At 36.2% G+C, this 20,661-nt stretch overlaps 1 protein-coding gene across 1 annotated transcript in view; it reads right to left on the reverse strand.

Annotated features, from left to right (window-relative positions):
- The window catches only part of PCCB (propionyl-CoA carboxylase subunit beta), a 101,710-nt gene that overhangs the window by 21,905 nt on the left and 59,144 nt on the right, over positions 1-20,661 (reverse strand). The window lies entirely within an intron of this gene.

Below are 20,661 nucleotides of genomic sequence, written 5' to 3' on the forward strand. Positions count from 1 at the left end.
CAGGTTCTTCAAGGATGCAGGACAACTGGAATGGCAGCACCACCACCCTGCGGGAGGGGAAAATCTTCCTGCACACAGCTGGGGAGGATAAACCAGTACAGCCTTTTTAAAGGTTCCATTTGAATTTCCCAATATTTTTTACTCACATAACTTTATTTTTAAATCATTTCAAACGTACATAAAAATTTCCAGAATAGTGGGGGGAGTATATATCCTTCAGCCAGATTCTCCATTTAACATTTTACTATATATGCTTTATGGTTCCCTCTCTGTACCCACCTCCCCTTTCTCTCTCCTCTCCATATACCTGTGACTAAATATATATTCTCTTTCTACATATGTATGTATATACACACAATTTTTCTCCTAAATTGTTTGAGAGTAAGTTACAAAAACGATGCCTCTTTACTGCTAAGTACCTCAGTATATACCGCCTAAGAACAAGGGCATTCTAACTACAGTGAGATTATCAAAATCAGGAAACTAATACTACTATAAAACCTTATTCAAATTTTGCCATTTATTCAATACCCTTTATAGCAACAAAAATCTGGTTCTAGAATCTAACCCAAGAGCACCATGTGCTTTTGGCAGTCACATCTCTTAGCCTCCTTTAATTTCCCCCCACAGTCCCTTTCTTCATGATCATGACATCTTTGAAGACCAGACAGGTCATTTAGTTATTTGCCTTGTTTGGGTTTAATGTTTCTTCATATTTAATTTCAGGGTATTTTTGGCATAGTATCACAGAAGTGACCCTCTCAGTAAATCCTATCAAAAGGCACATAATGGAGGCTCCTGGGTGGCTCAGTCACTTAAGTGTCCAACTCTTGATCTCAGCTCAGGTGTTGATCTCAGGATGGTGGGTTCGAGCCCGGTGTTGTGGTTTAAAAAAAAAAAAAAAGATACATGATGTCAATTTGGCCATTAATGGTGGTGATATATGCCAGGTTTCTTCCCTGTAAAATTACCATTTTTCCATTTTTAATAAGTATACTATGGGAAAATACTTAGAGAGTATGTAAAAATTCTATTCATCGAACTTTTACCCACTACTTTAGCATTCATAATTCTTGCCTGACCCAATTATTGTCACGATAGCTGCTGAATGGAGACTTCCCTCACCCCATTAGCTAGCATTCTGCTGTCAGAAAAGTCTCTGCCTTTCCCATTTCTTTACATCATTCACAAGTATGAACTTAGCAATTCTTGTTTTATTATATGGATTATATTCTTTACCACCATTATTTTATGTTTAAATTGCCCCAGAGTTGCCAGTAAGAGCTCATTCAAGAGGGCTCTTGTGCCACTCTGATGTTTCTCCATCGCTCTTTGAGTACTACATTACATTCTGGAATTATATTACTTTCAAGCTCATCTTATACTTTTTCTTGGCCCAAGCCCAGAATCGGCCATTTCTCCAAAAGGCTCAGATTCCTTCAGAGAGCAGAGTTAAGAAAACCACAGATACATACACATAGACACACACACACACACACACACACACACACCCCTATTTGACTGCAAAAACAAAAACAAAAACACTAAAATTCAGTATTGCTTTACAACTATTTGTTGCTAGACTAAAGGTATATAGTCAAAATATCATGTTCAAAAGTTATTCATTTGAAATGCAGGTTCATTTGTTTTTATTTCATCTTAAAGGTTTTCCCTCAGACTTGATTTATTTTATTTTTTTTTTTTAATATATAAACTCAACATAGTTTAATACCACTCCCCATCCCTTCTACCCTAATTCCACCCACCCTGTCATTAATCTCATTTTCTCTCTCATGGGTGTATTACAGAAATGAACAGATACATGTATACCTTTCTAATTCCCACTTGTAAGAAGGAAAGTAACCCTACTACTGGTACTCTTTAGCACTTCAGGTTTCTTAATCTTTCTCAAGAATCACTCCCTATCAGTTCACAGACATCACGCCCACTTTTTTTCCTGTCTAGTACTCTACTGTGTGGATGTACCAAAGTTTACTCAAGTAATCTATGCTTTGCTTACATTATTTTAAGTTCAGGTTGCCTAGAATATTTTGCAACTGCAAGTAACACAACCTTGTACGTCTATAATTTTGGATGACGAAAAGTGTATCTTCAGTGTGAATACCTGAAAAGGGGACTGCTGGGTTCACATGTAAATATCCACTTAGTCTTAGAAATTACCATATGCCCTTCCCAGCAATTTATGAGTTTGCTTTGCTAGACTTACCAATGGAAAATGTTTTCAAGTTTTGTATTTTTTGCCAATCTGATAGATGAGAAATGATGACTCAGTATAATTTATCTTGCATTCCTAACATAATGAAAATGAAAACAATGAAAATGTTTTCAAATGAAAACATTTGAAAATCTTTCCAAATGTTTAAGGTCCATTTTATATATATTTTTGTGAGCTACCCATGGTTTTGCTTGTTTTTCTATCAATTTTGGTCTTTATTTCAAATTTTAAGAGTTTTTAAAAAACATATTAGAGATATTAATCTCATTTGGGATCTACATTGCAAATATGTCCTTCCACTTTGTTGCTTTTGACTTTCTTTATAAATTTTTGCTATGCAGAATGGGATTTTTAAACATTTGACCTAGTCAAATTTACCAATTTTTTTAAAAACTGAAACTGGATTTTGAGTTCTATCCAAAATCTTCATTACCTTCCCCTGAAGTTAGGGAAATTCATCTACACTTTTAGTGTTTACATGGATTTTACTTACTATATCTAGTTCTCTGGTCTAACTGTGGTTCATTTTTGTGTAAAGTACTAACCAGCTAGCTATCCAGTTGTCCACCATTTATTAAAAAAAAAAGCTATCTTTGGGCAGCCCGGGTAGCTCAGCAGTTTAGCACCGCCTTCAGCCCAGGGCGTGATCCTGGAGACTTGGGATTAAATCCCACATTGGGCTCCCTGCATGGAGCCTGCTTCTCCCTCTGCCTGTGTCTCTGCCTCTCTGTGTGTGTGTGTCTCTCATGAATAAATAAATAAAATCATAAATAAATAAATAGTAAATAAATTAAAAGTTATCTTCACCCCTAGAATTTGAGGTAAAACCTTTTCCGTGTTACCTATATTCTATATATACATGTATCTACTTCTAGCTTTTCTATTCTATCCCACTGGTCTGTTTGTGGAATAGCACCACACTATTTTAACTATAGTATGCTTTATTGTAGGATATGGCATAGTCTTTCTTTTGTAGTACATTGCTAGTTATTCTTGCACTTTTATTTTTCCATATGAACATATTTTTCTTAAACTTAAGGGAATCTTTAGTCTTCTTTTGAAATCAAGCTAGTTTAAAAACAATTTGAGATTAATCTCTAAGAACCTTTGTATAAACTTGTCTAGCAGTATCGTAAAAATTTTCTTTGAGGGGCACCTGGGTGGCTCAGTTGGTTAAGTGTCAGTCTTTGGCTCAGGTCATGATCCTAGGTCCTGCAATCAAGTCCCGCATCAGGCTCCCTGCTCTGCGGGAGCCTGCTTCTCCCCATCCCTGTCCCTCTGCCTGCCACTACCCCTGCTTGTGCTCTGTCAAATAAATAAAATCTTTTAAAAATTTTTTTGAGATTGCTTTAAATTTACAAATTAACTCAGGAAGAGTTTTTATGATATTAACCCAATAACCAGAATAGACAATACCTCTTCATTTATTCAAACCTTTCTTTTTTTTCATAAGTTTTTAAATTCATCCCATAAGGTGTTACTAAATATTTTATCTTCTTTGTTTGTTACCATAATATAATGGGTTATTGTGTTTATGACAGTTTCTATGTTAATTTTATATCTTATTCCTTATTGTTTGTTTCACCACTCTCTAGCATTTCATACTACACTGTATCAGATACAAACAGTTTAACTTCGTTTTCAGGGCTTTTGCCTTTAGTTGATCTCCTTCTTGTCTAATTGCATTGGCTAGTATCTCTAAGGAAATATTAATAGTGTAAACAGTAGGCCTCCTTGTCTTGTTCCTGATCTTAGTGGAACTAGGTTTTTCTTTATTAAGATACTGGATTATTAACTAGAATTTAAATTTAAAAAAACTTTTTTAAAGTACCCATCAATTCCTATTTGCCTGAGTGCTCCTATTAGGAACAGGTGTACTTTCTTAAAAGCTTTTCTTAGCATCTATATAAATGATCGTATGATTTCTCTCCCTTCTATCTATTAATAAAATACATTGCTAGATGTCCTAGGACCTTGAATTCCTACAGTAAATCCCACTTGGTCATGGTGTATAATTTTAATATAGTGTTGGAGTCGACTAGCTAACAGTTACTTGGTGTTGTAATGCCAATACTGATAAGTGATACTGATCTGAAGTCTTTTTAAGTTGTCTTTATCAGATCCAGATATTAATGTCATACTTGCTTCATAAAAAGAATTGGGAGAGAGGAAGGTTTTCTGTTTTGGTTTTTTGGGTTTTTGGGTTTTTTGTTTTGTTTTAACTGTCTATGCTCTTAAACAATACGTGTAGCACTATGACTCTGGTTTTTTAATGTTTCATGGAATTCCCAAATGAAACTATCTGGGTCATACACTTTCTCTGCGAAGTAATTCCTTCAATGGATTTTAGTCCACCTAAGCTTTTTACTTCTAATGGGGTCAATTTCTGGTAAAATGTTGTTTTCCAAACAAATTTATCTAGTTTATCTCATATGATTTTTAAGTTTATATCTCTACGGCTATTCCTTCTTTTCATATTTGTATGAAATATGAATTTCATATCCATATGAAATTTCCTAAATCATGAAATTCCTGCTTTTATCCTTCTCAAATCCTTTGTGATTTCTTTCAAAATATTTTTTAATTTTATTTATTTATTCATAGAGACAGAGAGAGAGAGGCAGAGACAAAGGCAGAGGGAGAAGCAGGCTCCATACAAGGAGCCTGATGTGGGACTCGATCCTGGGTCTCCAGGATCATGCCCTGGGCTGAAGGTGGCACTAAACCACTAAGCCACCCAGGCTGCCCAAAATGTTTTGTTTTTGTTGTTTTTTCCCTCCTGGCTTCTTGAGCAGGGAATTTAGTTCATTCTCCTTCTTTCATTTTTACTAAGCACTTAAAGCCATATATTTTCCTTTGCTCATTGTTTTGAAAGTATTCCGCAGATTTTAATATGTAATTTTTTTTTAAGAGTTCTGTCATTTGGACTTATATTTTCTCCTTTCAGTCAAGAATAGATTTTCAAATGAAACAGTGCTTTTGTTTCTGTGGCTATAAATTGATTGCTTCAATCAGTGTTGTTTGTGATATTTTTGTTTTATGGAATTTACCAATGCTCTCTTTCTGACCTAATATGTAATCATCTTTTTGTGAATGTTCCATGCATACTGGAAGGGATGATTTAATGCCTAGTACAAGGTTGTAAAGTCTGAAATACATCTAGAAGATCTACCCATTAGTGTGACTGAGATCTCTTAGATTTTTTTTTTTTCTTTTTTGGCCATTTGACTTGTCATTTTTTTTTTTAAGATTTTATTTATTTATTCATGATAGATATATATGTAGAGAGGCAGAGACACAGGCAGAGGGAGAAGCAGGGTCCATGCAGGGAGCCCGATGTGGGACTCCATCCCGGGTCTCCAGGATCACACCCTGGGCCAAAGGCAGGCGCTAAACCGCTGCGCCACCCAGGGATCCCCTTGACTTGTCTTAATTGTGTGTTTACGTTAAATATTTGTGGGATGTGTGGGAGCCTGCTTTTCTCTCTGCCTCTTTCTGTGTGCCTCTCATGAATAAATAAATAAAATCTAAAAAAAAAAAAAAAAAAGATTTATTTACTTGAGAGAGAGCACAAGCAGGGTGGGGAGAGAGAAGCAGACTCCCCGTAAGCAGAGAGCTTGATGTGGGGGTCGATCCCAGGACCCTGAGATCATGACCTGAGCCGAAGGCAGATGCTTAACTGACTGAGCCAGCCAGGTGCCCTAGGGACACGGATTCTTTTTTTTTTTTTTTTTATCATCATTATGAATTGTGGCTTTTAGCAAATGAAAATGTCTTTACTTGCCATAATCAATACTTTATGTCATCCGATGTTAGGATCACAAACACTACATTGTTTCCATTCTCTGGTATACCTTTTGCCCATCCCTTATTTTTAACTTTCCTGAATGACTTCGGAAAGCACTTGGTCTTGCTTTATGAGGCAAATTAAACCTCTTTTTCTTTTAATAAAGGAGATAACGGGAGTTTAATAAGCTAAGCCATTCATAATTATTCACATAAAAGACATTTGGTTTTTTACTCTTTATAATTACTCCTTGTGAACCATGTTATTTTACTGTTTGTGTGTTTATGTTGTTATTTACTAAGTTTCTATTTTTATCTAGTGTGTACTTTTATAATTATACCTATTTAATAAGCCTTCATCTATTTATTTGTCGTTTTATTAACTGGGTTAATAAAACTATTTGTAATAATATCTGTTGACTCACACCAGTGAACTTATTCTACTACTCTTTCTCTTCCTTCTCCTCCCATTTTTTCAGTTGCATTTTTTCTGCAACTAAAAACATAGCATTTATACAGGGTCTTCCACCCTCATTTCCAGCTCTGTTTTAGTCTTAGAATTATTATTAAATAAGCACCATCAATCCTTTCATTGAAGTTTCTCTAGTCATCTCTTGCTTGTTCATCTGCTAGAAGATTCCTCAAAAAAAAAAAAAAAAAAAAAAAAAAGCCTGGGAACACAGTATTCCCTCAGTTGTCTCATAGTTAAAACTGGTTTTCTTTAGTCTGAATACCTAATTAATACTTAAGTATTAACACTTAATACTGGTTTTCTTTAGTATAATACTTAATACATCAGCTTGGCCAGATATAAAATCCTTAGTCTCATAATCTCGAGTCTCCTGAAAGTACTTTTCCATTGTTGCCCTGTTTTATGTGTTACTTTTGAGAAATTTGATGCTATTCAGTCTCTCATCTTTGTAAATTATAGAAAGTTTTTGCCTCCAAGTCCTGAAGATTTTATTTTAAAAATCTAATAGTCATTTAAAAATCAAATAGATTTTTTTTATTTTAAAAATCTAAGAGTCAATATTTACTCAGCTTTGATCATTCTAGGTTAATCTTCCCAGGTGTTCTGGGAAATGGCTTTTTCATTATTTAACTCTAGGTCTTATTTTATATGTGTTTTCTTAGAACACAGTTTTAAATATTAATACAAGTTTGGTTTTTCTTCTTCAGACACTCCAATTACATGTAAATTCACTCTTTGCTTATCTACTTAAGTCATTTTTTTACCCTTTTATCTTAAATTTCCTGGTTTTCTCACTTTTCTTCAATGTTCCTTATTAAATTTCATTCAAGTGAATTCTCCTTAAAACATCTTCTATCTTCATTTCTGATAAACAATTTTACCCCCCTATTTTAATTCAATCAGCTCTAACTTTACTTCTATTTCATGTGCTTTTGTCATGAGTTTCTAAATTTCTGATTTTTATAACCTCAAATACTTACTTGAAGGTACTGAATTCAGACTGCAGTATGATCATCTACTTCATGACTGACTTTATAGCAAAGGGTGTTTTCTCAATTGAAGTTTTTTATTCTTACTTTTTATTTTAATAAGCTTTATATAAACGACTTGTATCTGTGCATTTTGTGCTCCAAGTTGGCAGTGAGATGACAAACATGACTCCCAGCTCAAGAGCTCCCGTTGTCTGTCGGTACAGCAAAGTGCCATTTAGTTAATGCACATCTTGATTTTTGGAAAGGACAAGCAAAGGGGTAATACCACCTTCAAAATTTATTGTTTTTATCTTGTAGACATATCAAGCTACCTTGCTTCATTTTTCCTTCACTTCACAATTTTCAAAGATGATCTCCCTTCTAATAGGTCTTCCCCAGAAGCAATGCCGTTCCATGACTGCTTTCTTGATTTCTATATGTTTAAGTCCCTTCCCTGAAGTCACTGCTGTGACTCAAAAGGACTCTTTTCCACTATTTTCACTTAACGGCGACTTCCTCTTCCTGAAAGCAATTCTAGCAAATTCCTTTCTCTTTTATCTGTGCAATTTCTCAACACTCCAATTCTCCACAGAGACTTGTAAGTAGGAATGCAAGAAACAGACCTACTAGAAACTGAAGCCAAGAAAATGACAATTTTAATTGTTGTTCTTATTGACCTATACAGTTTTTGGAGGATATGTGGAGTTCTGGACTTAGAAGCTTGACTATCCAGAAAACTTTTTTTCAAAAATTTTAAATATTCATATTGATTGACCAAATTCCATTGCTGGGCTCCAATCCACTGGATATACTCACAAAAATATACTAATATACACACAGATGTTTATTGCAGCACTGCTTGTAAAAGCAAAACTTAGAGGATCTAAATGCCTATCAGCAGGGCAATGTTCCATCCATAAAACAAATACTATACCATCATTACAATAAATGAAGTAAATCTGTATTACCAGGTAGGGAAAGAAAGTGAAAAAGAGCAAAATGTGAAAGCGTATATAATACAATTTTTTGAGTTAGAAGTTAAGTATATGGATATATTATTTGGAATGTAATAATTTTTTTTTTGAAAAACACAAAACTTAATGGCGTTTACATCTGGGAAAGAAGGCTGATATGAAGAAAGGAGAAAGAAAAAGATGTACATTTCATTTTACATGTTTCTGTAATTAAAGTTTTCCTATATACATATTACTTGCTTTTATTTTTAAAGCATTAAGAGTGTAGCAGAGACTGCTAAGTATCCATCTAAAATCCAACTTCCATTTCTATTACTGTACCACAAATGATGGGCAAATGGCTACATTTCCCAGCCTTCCCCTGCAGTTAGATGTGGCTATTTGACTATGTTCTCTATAATGGACTTAATTACAATATCACAAATGAAAGAAATGTAATAAAATATATGTAATAAACTATAAACTCAAAAGTTTGAGGGGGGGGATAAAATGAAAGAAACCAGAATATAAAAGTAGGTAACACAGCTTTTTTTTTTTTTTTTTTTTTTTTTATGATAGTCACAGAGAGAGAGAGAGGCAGAGACACAGGCAGAGGGAGAAGCAGGCTCCATGCAGGGAGCCTGCGGTGGGGGACTCGATCCCGGGTCTCCAGGATCACGCCCTGGGATGAAGGCGGCACTAAACCGCTGAGCTACCTGGGCTGCCCCCACATGGAACATTTTTAAGAATGAACAAGATTGAAATATCATTCATCTTTTCCAACCACCACAGTATGAAACTAGCAATCAATTACCAGGAAGAAAAGGAAAGGAGAGGAGAGAGGGGAGAGGGGAGAGGATAAGAGAGAAGAGAGGAGAAGAGAGAAGAGAGGAGAGAAGAGAAGAGAGGAGAGAGGAGGAGAGAGATGAGAGGAGAAGAGAGGAGAGAAGAGGAGAAGAGAAGAAAAAAGGGCAGCCCCGGTGGCACAGCAGTTTGGCGCCGCCTGCAGCCCAGGGTGTGATCCTGAAGACCCAGGATCGAGTCCCACGTCAGGCTCCCTGCATGGAGCCTGCTTCTCCTTCTGCCTGTGTCTCTCTGCCTCTCTCTCTCTCTGTGTTGCTAATAAATAAATAAAATCTTAAAAAAAAAAAAAAAAAGGAAGAAGGAAGAAAAAATTCACAAATACATGGAGGCTAAACAACATGCTACTAAACAACCAATGGGTCAACAACAACAAACAGAAAATCAAAAAATACATTAAGAAAACTGAAAATACAATGGTCCAAAATCTTTGGGACATAGCAAAAGCAATTCTAAGAGGGAAATTTATAGGGATACCATTCTGTCTCAGAAACAAAAAATCTCAAACACTCTAACCTTACACATAAAGGGTCTTAAAAAAATAAAAATGAACAAAGCCCAAGGTTAGAGAAGGAAAAAAAAATGACAAAGATCAGACAGAAATAAATGGAAAAATTTGAAAATAATCTTTTAAAAAAATTGAAAAGATCAATGAAATCAAGAGCTCATTCTTTGAACAGATAAACAAATAGGTAACTTTAAGCAGAGTCATCAAGGAAAAAGAAAAAGAGGACCCAAAGAAATAAAATCAGAAATAAGTAACAACCCATGCCATGGAAATACAAAGGATTTTAAGAGACTACTAGGAAAAATTACGTGCCAACAAACTGGACAACCTAGAAAAACATGGGTAAATTCCTAAAAACACAATCTTTAAAAACTGAATCAGGAAGAAAATGAAAATCTGAACAGATCAATTACTAATAACAAAACAACTGATAACCAATAAACTCCCAACAAACAGAGAAGTCCAGGACCAAATGGACTGACACGTGAATTCTACCAAACATTTGAAGAATCAATACCTATTCTCCACAAAGTACTCCCCTCCCCCCAAAAAGAGGAAAGCTTCTAAATACCTTTTCTATAGCCAGCATCACCCTCATATCAAAACTAGACAAAGGCTTCACAAAAAAAAGAAAACTACAGGCCAATATCTCGGATCAACATAGATGAAAAATTCTCAACAAAATATTTGGAGACCTCATTTAAAAATACATTAACAGAATCATTCACCACAATCAAGTGAGATTTATTCTGGGAACAAACAAACATTCAATATGCACAAAGCCAATTAACATGATACACCGTTTTAACAAAATAGAGGATAAAAATCAGATGATCATCTCAACAGATGCTGAAAAGGCATTTGACAGAATTCAACAACTGTTCATAATACAAACTCTCAAGAAAATGAGTTTAGAGGGACCATACCTCAAATAATAAAAGCTATATAAGAAAAACCCATGGCTACCATCATACTCAATGGTAAAAAACTGCGAGCTTTTCCTCTAAGATCAGGAACAAGTCAAAGATCTCTACCTTACTTTTATTCAATATAATTCTGAAAGTACTAGCTGTAGCAATCAGACAAGAAATAAAAGGCATCAAAATTGGTAAGGAAGAAGTGAAATGGTCGTGATTTGCAGATAAAATGATACTACACATATAATATCCTAAAGAATCCAAAAAAAAAAATTAGAATGAATTCAGTGAAGTTGTAGAATACAAAAATAACATATAGAAATCTCTATTTCTATATACTAATAATGAAGTAGCAATGAAATTAAGAAAACAATTCCATTTACAACTGCACTACAAAAAATACGATGCCCAAGAATAAATTTAGCAGGATGTGAAAGATGAGTACCCTGAAAACTAAAACACTGATAAAAGAAATTGAAGATGACACAAACAAATGGAAAGATATCCCATGCCCATGGATTGGATAAATCAATATTGTTAAAATGACCATATTACCCAAAGCAATCTACAGTTTCAATGCAATCCCTATCAAAATACCAATAGTAGCTTTCACAATACTAGAACTAATCATCCTAAAATTCATATGGAACTGCAAAAGACCAAAGCTGGAGGTGGCAAAATTCCAGATTTCAAACTATACTACAACGCTATAATAATCTAAACAGTACAGTACTGGCATAAAAATAAGCTCTCATTTTTTTTTAATTTTTTATTTATTTATGATAGTCACACAGAGAGAGAGAGAGAGAGAGGCAGAGACATAGGCAGAGGGAGAAGCAGGCTCCATGCACCGGTAGCCCGACGTGGGACTCGATCCCGGGTCTCCAGGATCGCACCCTGGGCCAAAGGCAGGCGCCAAACCGCCGCGCCACCCAGGGATCCCTAAGCTCTCACTTATATGGTAAATCAATCTATGATAAATGGGGAAAAGACAGTCTCTTCAACAAACGGTACTGGGAAAACTGAACAGCTATATCCAAAAGAATGAACTGGACCACTTGTTATATCATAGACAAAAATAAACTTAAAGAAAGACCTAAATGTGAGACCTGAAACTATATAACTACTAAAAGAAAATAGAGCCAGTAATTTCTTAGACATCAGCCTTAACAACATTTGTCTACGTGGGACTACTGGGACTATACACACATATACACACACAAAAAGCTTATGCCCAGCCAGGGAAACGATCAAGTAAACTAAAAGGCAATCCACCAAATGGGAAAAGACATTTGCAATTTATATATCCAACAAGGGGTTAATATGCAAATTTAGAAAGAACTTACATAACACCAAGAAATCAAACAATCCAAAAATGGGCAGAGACCTGAATAAACATTTTTTCCAAGGAAAACATAGAGTCAACAGACACATGAAAAGATGCTCAATGTCACTATTCAGGGAAATGCTAATCAAAGCCATGATAAGGTATCAATTCACACTTGTCAGAATGGACACTATCAAAAAGACAAGAAATAGCAAGTGTTGGCAAGGATGTGGAGAAAAGGGAACCCTCGTGCTTTGTTGATGGAAATGTAAATTGGTGCAGCCACTGTAGAAAATAGTATAGAGGAGGAGGGAGGAAGATGGCAGAGGAGTAGGGTGATCTTAGTTTTGTCTGGTCCTGAGAATTCAGCTAAATAGCTATCAAATCATTCTGAATACCTGTGAACTCAACCAGAGATCTCAGAAAAGAACTGTTGCAGTCCTACAAATAGAAAAATGACCACTTTCTGCAAGGTAGGAGGTGCAGAAAAGTGAATCCGAATTGATATGGAAAGAGAAACCTCAGGGAATGGGAGCGCCTCTCAGCCAGCTACCAGAAAGTGATATAGCAGTAGAATACAAAATCACAACTTTTACAAGTCTGCTCCAGTGAGGGCATCCCTGCCTCAAAGGTGCTCAGGTGGTGAAACAGGACAGAATCCTAGGTGGGACAGTGTAGTCTCAGGATCCCCATGGTCACAGAAAGAATGGGGGTGCCTCAATGTGGCAGAGTACCAGATGTCAGAGTGGGGAAGCCAGCTGTAATCAGGGGACCCAGGAGTGGGCTTTCAGCTAGGGGTTGCCATAAACCTCAAACTGTGGCTCAGTTGGGCAGCCATTCTCTGAGCAGGGGCCCAATAAGTGGCAGAACTACAGTGAGACCCCTCCCTCTCCCATGTCCCAGGAGGAGCAGGATGGGTGCATACCACAGGTTTCTGCAAAGCTTGGGAGACTCAAACGGGGCCACGTGCCTGAGATAGACATGTTTGGTCACTGCTGGGTGAACACAGAGTACAAACAGAGACCAGTGAGGTAAGAGCAATGGACTGCTTTCCCCTGAGGGAGCACTGAAGAGTGGGAGGCACAAGCTTTGAGTTTCTAGGCTGGAGATTGGGAGGCCACCATTTTCACTCTCATCCTCTACAGCGCACAGAAAGCCTTCAGGGAACAAAAGCCACCTAGAGCAATCCAGAACTGCTTATACCTGGCAAAGATACCAGAGAATCAGTGCACCAGGCCCCTCCCCAAGAAGATCAACAAGAACATCTGGCTAAGAACAAATTTACCAATCAGAACTGCAAAACCCCAGCACTAGGGTAAAATGCTATATGGAAGTCATAGTTTTTTTTTAATCATGATCTTCATTATATCAATTTTTTTTCCTTTTCAACCAATTTCTTATTTTATCCACTCTTAAGTTGTTTTTTTTTTAAGATTTTATTTATTTATTCATGAGACACACACACATGGGGGGGGGAGGGGCAGAGACACAGGCAGAGTTAGAAGCAGGCTCCACACAGGGATCCCGATGTGGGACTGGATCCCGGGACTCTAGGACCATGCCCTGGGCCAAAGACCGGCACTAAACAGCTGAGCCACCCAGGGATCCCATCTTAAGTCCTTTTTAATTTTCATTTTTACAATTACATTCCGTCGTCCTTTGATTGTATTTAACCGTGTGTTTCTTTCTTTACAATTTTGGGATGTAATTTCTTCTAATAAACAAATCAAAATATACTCAGAACCTATTGTATTGTTTAGTTCCATTCATTTGTCTCATTTTATTCTTTCTTTTCTTTTTTATCTTTAATTCTCATTTTAACAGTTACATTGTATCCTTTCATTGTATTTAATTTTGTGTGTGTGTATGTATATATAGTAAATTGTAAAGAAAGTAAAGAATATATATGCATTTTTTTTAACTTTCATTACAAATTTGGGGTCTAGTTTTTCTAATAGACCAAAATATACCCGGGATCTAGCATATTATTCTGTTCTCTTCAACTGTCTGATAATTTAAAAAGAGAGAGAGAATATTTTCTTTTTAGTTTCTTCAGCAGTCTCTTCTGCTCCATTTAGTGTCTGTTTCTCTGGGGTCATTGTTGCTATTTTAGTATTATATTCTCTCATCCATCTATTCTTCTCTGGACAGAATAAGATGGAAAAACCCACCTCAAAAAAGAGAACAAGAGGCAGTACTGACTGCCAGGGACTTAATCAGTATAGATATAAAAAAGACATTGGAACTAGAGTTCAGAATAATGATTATAAAGATACTAGCTGAGCTTGAAAAAAAAGCATACAAGACACTAGAGAATCCCGTTCTGGAGAAATAAAAGAACTAAAATCTAATCAAGTCAAAATCAAAAAGGTTATTAGTAAAATGCAATTTTAAAAAATGGAAGTGGGTAGCCTGGGTGACTCAGTGGTTTAGAGCCGCCTTCAGTCCAGGGTCTGATCCTGGAGACCCAGGATCGGGTCCCTACATCGGGCTCCCTGCATGGAGCCTGCTTCTCCCTCTGCCTGTGTCTCCGCCTCTCTCTCTCTCTCTTCCTGTGTCTTTATTATAATAAATAAATAATATCTTTAAAAAAACGGAAGCTCTAACTGCTTGGATAAATGAGGCATAACAAGACAAAATGGTGGAGAGGAAAGAAGTTGAGAGAAAGAGAGATGAACAAATACTGGATCATAAGGAGAGAATTCAAGAGATGAGTGATACCATAAAATGAACAATATTAGAATTGGGATCCCAGAAGAAAAAGAAAGGGCGGGGGGGGGGGAGCAGAAGGTATATTTGAGCAAATTATAGCTGAGAACTTCACTAATCTGGGGAAGGAAATAGGCATTCAACGAGGCACAGAGAATCCTCAAAAATCAATAAAAATAGGTAAACATCCCAACATATAATAGCGAAGCTTGCAAATTTCAGAGACAAAAAGAAAATCCTGAAAGCAGCTCAAGACAAGAAGTCCATAACCTACATGGGTAGAAACATAAGACTGGCAAAAGACCTATCCACAGGCCAGAAAGGACTGGCATGATATATTTAGGGTGCTAAATGAGAAAGATATGCAGCCAAGAACACCTTATCCAGCTAAGATCTCGTTCAAAATAGAAGGAAAGATAAAGAGCTTCCAGGACAAACAGAAAATAAAAGAACCTGTGATCACTAAACCAGCCTGGAAGAAATATTAAATGGAATCTTTTAAGTGAAGAGAGCCCAGAAGTAGCATAGACCAGAAAGGAACAGAGACAATATACAGAAACACTGACTTTACAAGTAATACAATGGCACTAAATTCATATCTTTCAAGTTACTCTGAATGAAAAAAGGCTAAATGCCCCAATCAAAGGACATGAGGTATCAGATTGGATAAAGAAGCAAGACCTATTGATACGCTGTCTGCCAGAGACTCATTTTAGACCCAAAGACACCTCCAGATTGAAAGTGAGGGGGGAGAAAACCATGTATCATACTAATGGACATCAAAAGAAAGCTGGGGTAGCAATCATCATATCAGACACATTAGATTTTAAATCAAAGACTGTAGTAAGAGATGAAGAAGGACACTATATCATACTTAAAGTGTCTATCCAACAAGAAGATCTAACAATTATAAATATTTATGCCAAAAACATGGGAGCAGCAAGTTATATAAACCAATTAATAACAAAACTAAAGAAACACATTGTTAGGTATGTAAAGTAGGGGACTTTAACACCTCACCTACTGCAATAAGGAGATCATCTAAGTAGAATACCAACAAGGAAACAAGGGCTTTGAATTACACACTGGACCAAATGGACTTCACAGATATATTCAGAGCATTCCATCCTAAAGCAACAAAATACACGTTCTTCTCAAGTGCACATGGAAAATAAATCATATACTGAGTTACAAAGCAGGTCTCAAATGGTACCAAGAATTGGGATCATTCCCTGAATATTTTCAGTCCACAATGCTTTGAAACACAAACTCAATCACAAGAGGAAATTTGGAAAGAACTCAAATACCTGGAGTTTAAAGAGCACTATACTAAAGAATGAATGGGTCAACCAGGAAATTGAAGAAGAACTAAAAAAATTTCATGGAAACAAATGAAAATGACAACACAACTATTTAAAACCGTTTGGATGCAGCAAAGGCAGTCCTAAGAGGGAAGTATACAGCAATACAGGCCTTTCTCAAGAAACAAGAAAGGTGGGCAGCCCATGTGGCTCAGCGGTTTAACGCTGCCTTCAGCCCAGGGCGTGATCCTGGGGATCCGGGATCGAATCCCGCGTCAGGTTCCCTACATGGAGCCTGCTTCTCCCTCTGCCTATGTCTCTGCCCCTCTCTCTGTGTCTCTCATGAATAAATAAATAAAATCTTTAAACAAACAAACAAACAAACAAGAAATGTCTCAAATACACAACCTATCTTTACACCTAAAGGAGCTGGAAAAAGAACAGGAAATAAAGTCTAAACCCAGCAAGAGAATCTTTATTAAGCCTAACCCAGCTTAATAAAGATTAGAGCAGAAATCAATAACATAGAGACCAGAAGAACAGTAGAACAGATCAACAGCACTAAGAGCTGGTTCTCTGAAAGAATTACTAAGATCAATAAACTCCTTGCCATACTCATCAAAAAGCAAACAGAAAGGACCCAAATAAATGAAATCATGAAAGAGGAGAGCGCACAACCAACACCTAAGAAATACAAACAATTATAAGAATATATTATGAGGAACTGTGTGCCAACAAATTAGGCAATCTGGAAAAAATTAGGCAAGATGAATTCCAAGAAACATTATGGACCGCTAAACCTGAAACAGGAAGAAACAGAAAACCTGAACAGATCCATAACCAGCAAGGAAATCAAAGTAGTAATCAAAAACCCCTCAAAAAACAAGAGTCCAGGGCCAGATGGCTTCCAGAGGAATTCTACCAAACATTTAAAGAAGCATTTATACCTATTCTTCTGAAACTGCTTCAGAAAATAGAAATGGAAGGAAAACTTCCAAACTCGTTCTATGAAATCAACATTACCTTGATCCCCAAACCAAAGACCCCACCAAAAAGGAGAATTACAGATCGATATCCCTGATGAACGTGGATGCCAAAATTCTCACCAAGATGCTAGCCAATAGGATCCAACAGTACATTTAAAGGATTATTCACCATGACCCAGTAGGATTTATTCCTGGGCTACACAGGTGGTTCAATATCTGCCAATCAATGTGATACACAACATTAATAAAAGAAAGGACAAGAACCATGTGATCCTCTCAACAGACACACACAAAAAAAGCATTTGACAAACTACAGCATTCTTTCTTGATGAAAACTCTTCATAGTAGAGAAGGAGGGAACATACCTGGATATCATAAAAGCTATATATGAAAAGCCCACAGCAAATATTCTCAATTGGGAAAAACTGAGAGCTTTCCCCCTAAGGTCAGGAACACAACAGAGATGTCCACTATAACTACTGTTGTTAAACATAGTAGTAGAAGTCCTAGCCTTAGCAATCAGACAGCAAAAAGAAATAAAAGTTTCTACATTGGCAAAGGAGAAGTCAAACTCTCACTCACTGCAGATGACATGATTCTTTATGTGGAAAACCCAGAAGACTCTATCTACCCTAGAATTGCTAGAACTCCCATAGAAACTCAGAAAAATGGCAGGATTTAAAACCAATGCATAGAAATCCACTGCATTTCTATTCACTAACAATGAGACAGAAGAAAGAGAAATTAAGGAGTCAATCCCCTTCACAACTGCACCAAAAACTGTAAGATACCTAGGAATAAACCTATCCAAAGACGCAAAGGATCTATACTCTGAAAACTATAGAATACTCATGAAAGAATTGAGGAAGACACCAAGAAATGGAAAAAAGGTTCCATGTTCATGGATTGGAAGAATAAATAGTTAAAATGTCTATACTATCTAGAGCAATCTAAGATTCAATGCAATCCCTATCAAAATACCATCTACTTTTTTCACAGAGCTGGAACAAATAAATGTATGGAACCAGAAAAGACCCTGAATAGCCAAAAAATGTTGAAAAAGAAAACCAAAGCTGGAGGCATCACAACTCCAGACTTCTACCTGTTACAAAGCTGTGATCATCAAGACAGTATGGTACTAGCACAAAAACAGACACATAGATCAATGGAATAGAATAGAAAACCAAGAAATGAACCTTCAGTTCTAATCTTCATCAAAGCAGGAAAGAATATCCAACAGTACAAAAGATCATCTCTTTAACAAATGGTGTTAGGAATACTGGACTGCCATATGCAGAAGAATGAAACTGGGCCATTTTCTTACACCATACATAAAAATAGACTCAAAATGGATGAAAGACCTAAATGTGAGACAAGAATCTATCAAAACTATAAAGGAGAACACAGGCAGCAAATTCCGTGACTTTGGCCACAGCAACTTCTTGCTAAACACGTCTCCAAAAGCGTCTCCAAAAGCAACGGAAACAAAGGCAAAAATGAACTACTGGGACTTCATCAAGATGAAAAGCCTTTGCACAGCAAAGGAAACAATCAACAAAACCAAAGGACAACCGACAGAATGGGAGAAGATATTTGCAAAGGTCTTATCAGATAAAGGGCTAGTATAAAACTCAACACCCAAAGAACAAATAAGCCAGTCAAGAAATGGGGAGAAAACATGAACAAACATTTCTCCAAAGACCTACACATGGACAACAGACACATAAAAAATGTTCCACATCACTCAGCATCAGGGAAATACAAATCAAAACCACAATGAGATACCATCTCACAACAGTCAGAATGACTAAAATGAAAAGTCAGGAAACGAGATGTTGGCAAAGCTGTGGAGAAAAGGAAACCCTCAAAAAAAAAAAAAAAAAAGAAAGAAAAGGAAACCCTCTTACACTGTTGGTGGGAATGCAAGCTGGTGCATCTACTTTCGAAAACAATATGGAAGTTCCTCAAAAAGTTAAAAATAGAGTACTCTATGATCCAGCAATTACACTACTGGGGATTTACCCCAAAGATACAATACAAATATAGTGATCTAAAGGGGAACGTGCAGCCCAATGTTTATAGCAGCAATCTCCACAATAACCCAACTATGGATGGAACCCAGATGTCCACTGACGGATGAATGGATACAGAAGATATATATGTATGTATATACATATATATACACATACATACATATATATACACACACACACACACACACATACAATGGACTATATATATACACTCAGCTACCAAAAAAAAAAATGAAATATCGCCATTTGCAATGGTGTGGATGGAACTAGAGGATATTATGCTTAGTGAAATAAGTCCATCAGAGAAAGACAATTATATGATCTCACTCATATGTGGAATTTAAGAAACAAAACAAAAGAGACTCAATCATAGGAAACAAATTGAAGGCTGCTAAAGGGAGAAGGGTGGGAGATGGAGTAACTAGGTGATGGACATGAAGGAGGGCATGTGATATAATGAGCCATGGGTGTTATATAAGACTGATGAATCACTGAACTCTACCCTCTGAAATTAATAATACACTATATGTTAATTAACTGAATTTAAATCTTAAAAAAAAAAGAAAATATAGAGGTTCCTCAAAAAATTAAAAATAGAAATACCATATAGTATAGTAAATCCACTAGTGGTATCTACCCAAAGTAAACAAAAACACTAATTCAAAAAAGATAAATCCTATGTTTATTGCAGCATTATTTACAAAAACCAAGATATGGAAGCAACCCAAAGACACTGATAGCAAGAATGGACAAAGATGTGGTATGTTACATACAATGGTATATTATTCAGTCATATAAAAGAATGAAGTGTTGCTATTTATGATAGTATGGATGGACCTAGGAAGTAAGTGAATTAAGTCAGACAAAGAAAGTCAAATACCATAGGATTTTATTTACACGTGGAATCCAAAAAAACAAAGCAAACAAACAAAAAAGCAGAAACAGAACTATAAATTCAGAGAACTGGTAGTTGCCAGAGAGGAGGGGCATATGGAATGGGCCAAATCGGTGAAAAGGAGTGGGAGGTACAGGCTTCCATTTATATATGAAATGAATAAGTCATGAGGATCAAAAGTACAGCACAGAAAATATAGTCAAAAGTATTGGAATAGTGTTCTGTGGTGACAGATGGCAGCTACACATGTGGTGAGCACAGCATAATGTACATAGCGGTCCAATCACTGTCGTACACCTGAAACTAATGTAACATTGTGTCAAATATACTTCAATACATTTAAAAAAAAACAGCTAAAATAAGAAATGTCAAAGGAGAAAAACCACTGTAAAATATATTTCACTAATCTTTTGAGACTGCCATACATAATCCTATGCAAATAAAATTGAAAACCTGGAAAAAATAGATAATTTAAAAAAAAATTACCAAATCTGACTCCAAGGATAAAGTTTAAAGAGCCATTAACATTAAAAAAACAAGAAACTATCAAAAAGCCATTCCTCCCTGACCAAAAAAAAAGACAAAAAAAAAAAACACTAGGTCCTGACATTTCAGTTGCACAAGAGAATTTCTACCAAATCTTTTAAGAGCAAATAATTCTAATGCCATTTAAATTATTTGAGAGAGGGATGCCTAGGTGGCTCAG

The sequence above is a fragment of the Canis aureus genome, chromosome 22 (assembly GCF_053574225.1).
Source record: "Canis aureus isolate CA01 chromosome 22, VMU_Caureus_v.1.0, whole genome shotgun sequence".
NCBI lineage: Eukaryota > Metazoa > Chordata > Mammalia > Carnivora > Canidae > Canis > Canis aureus.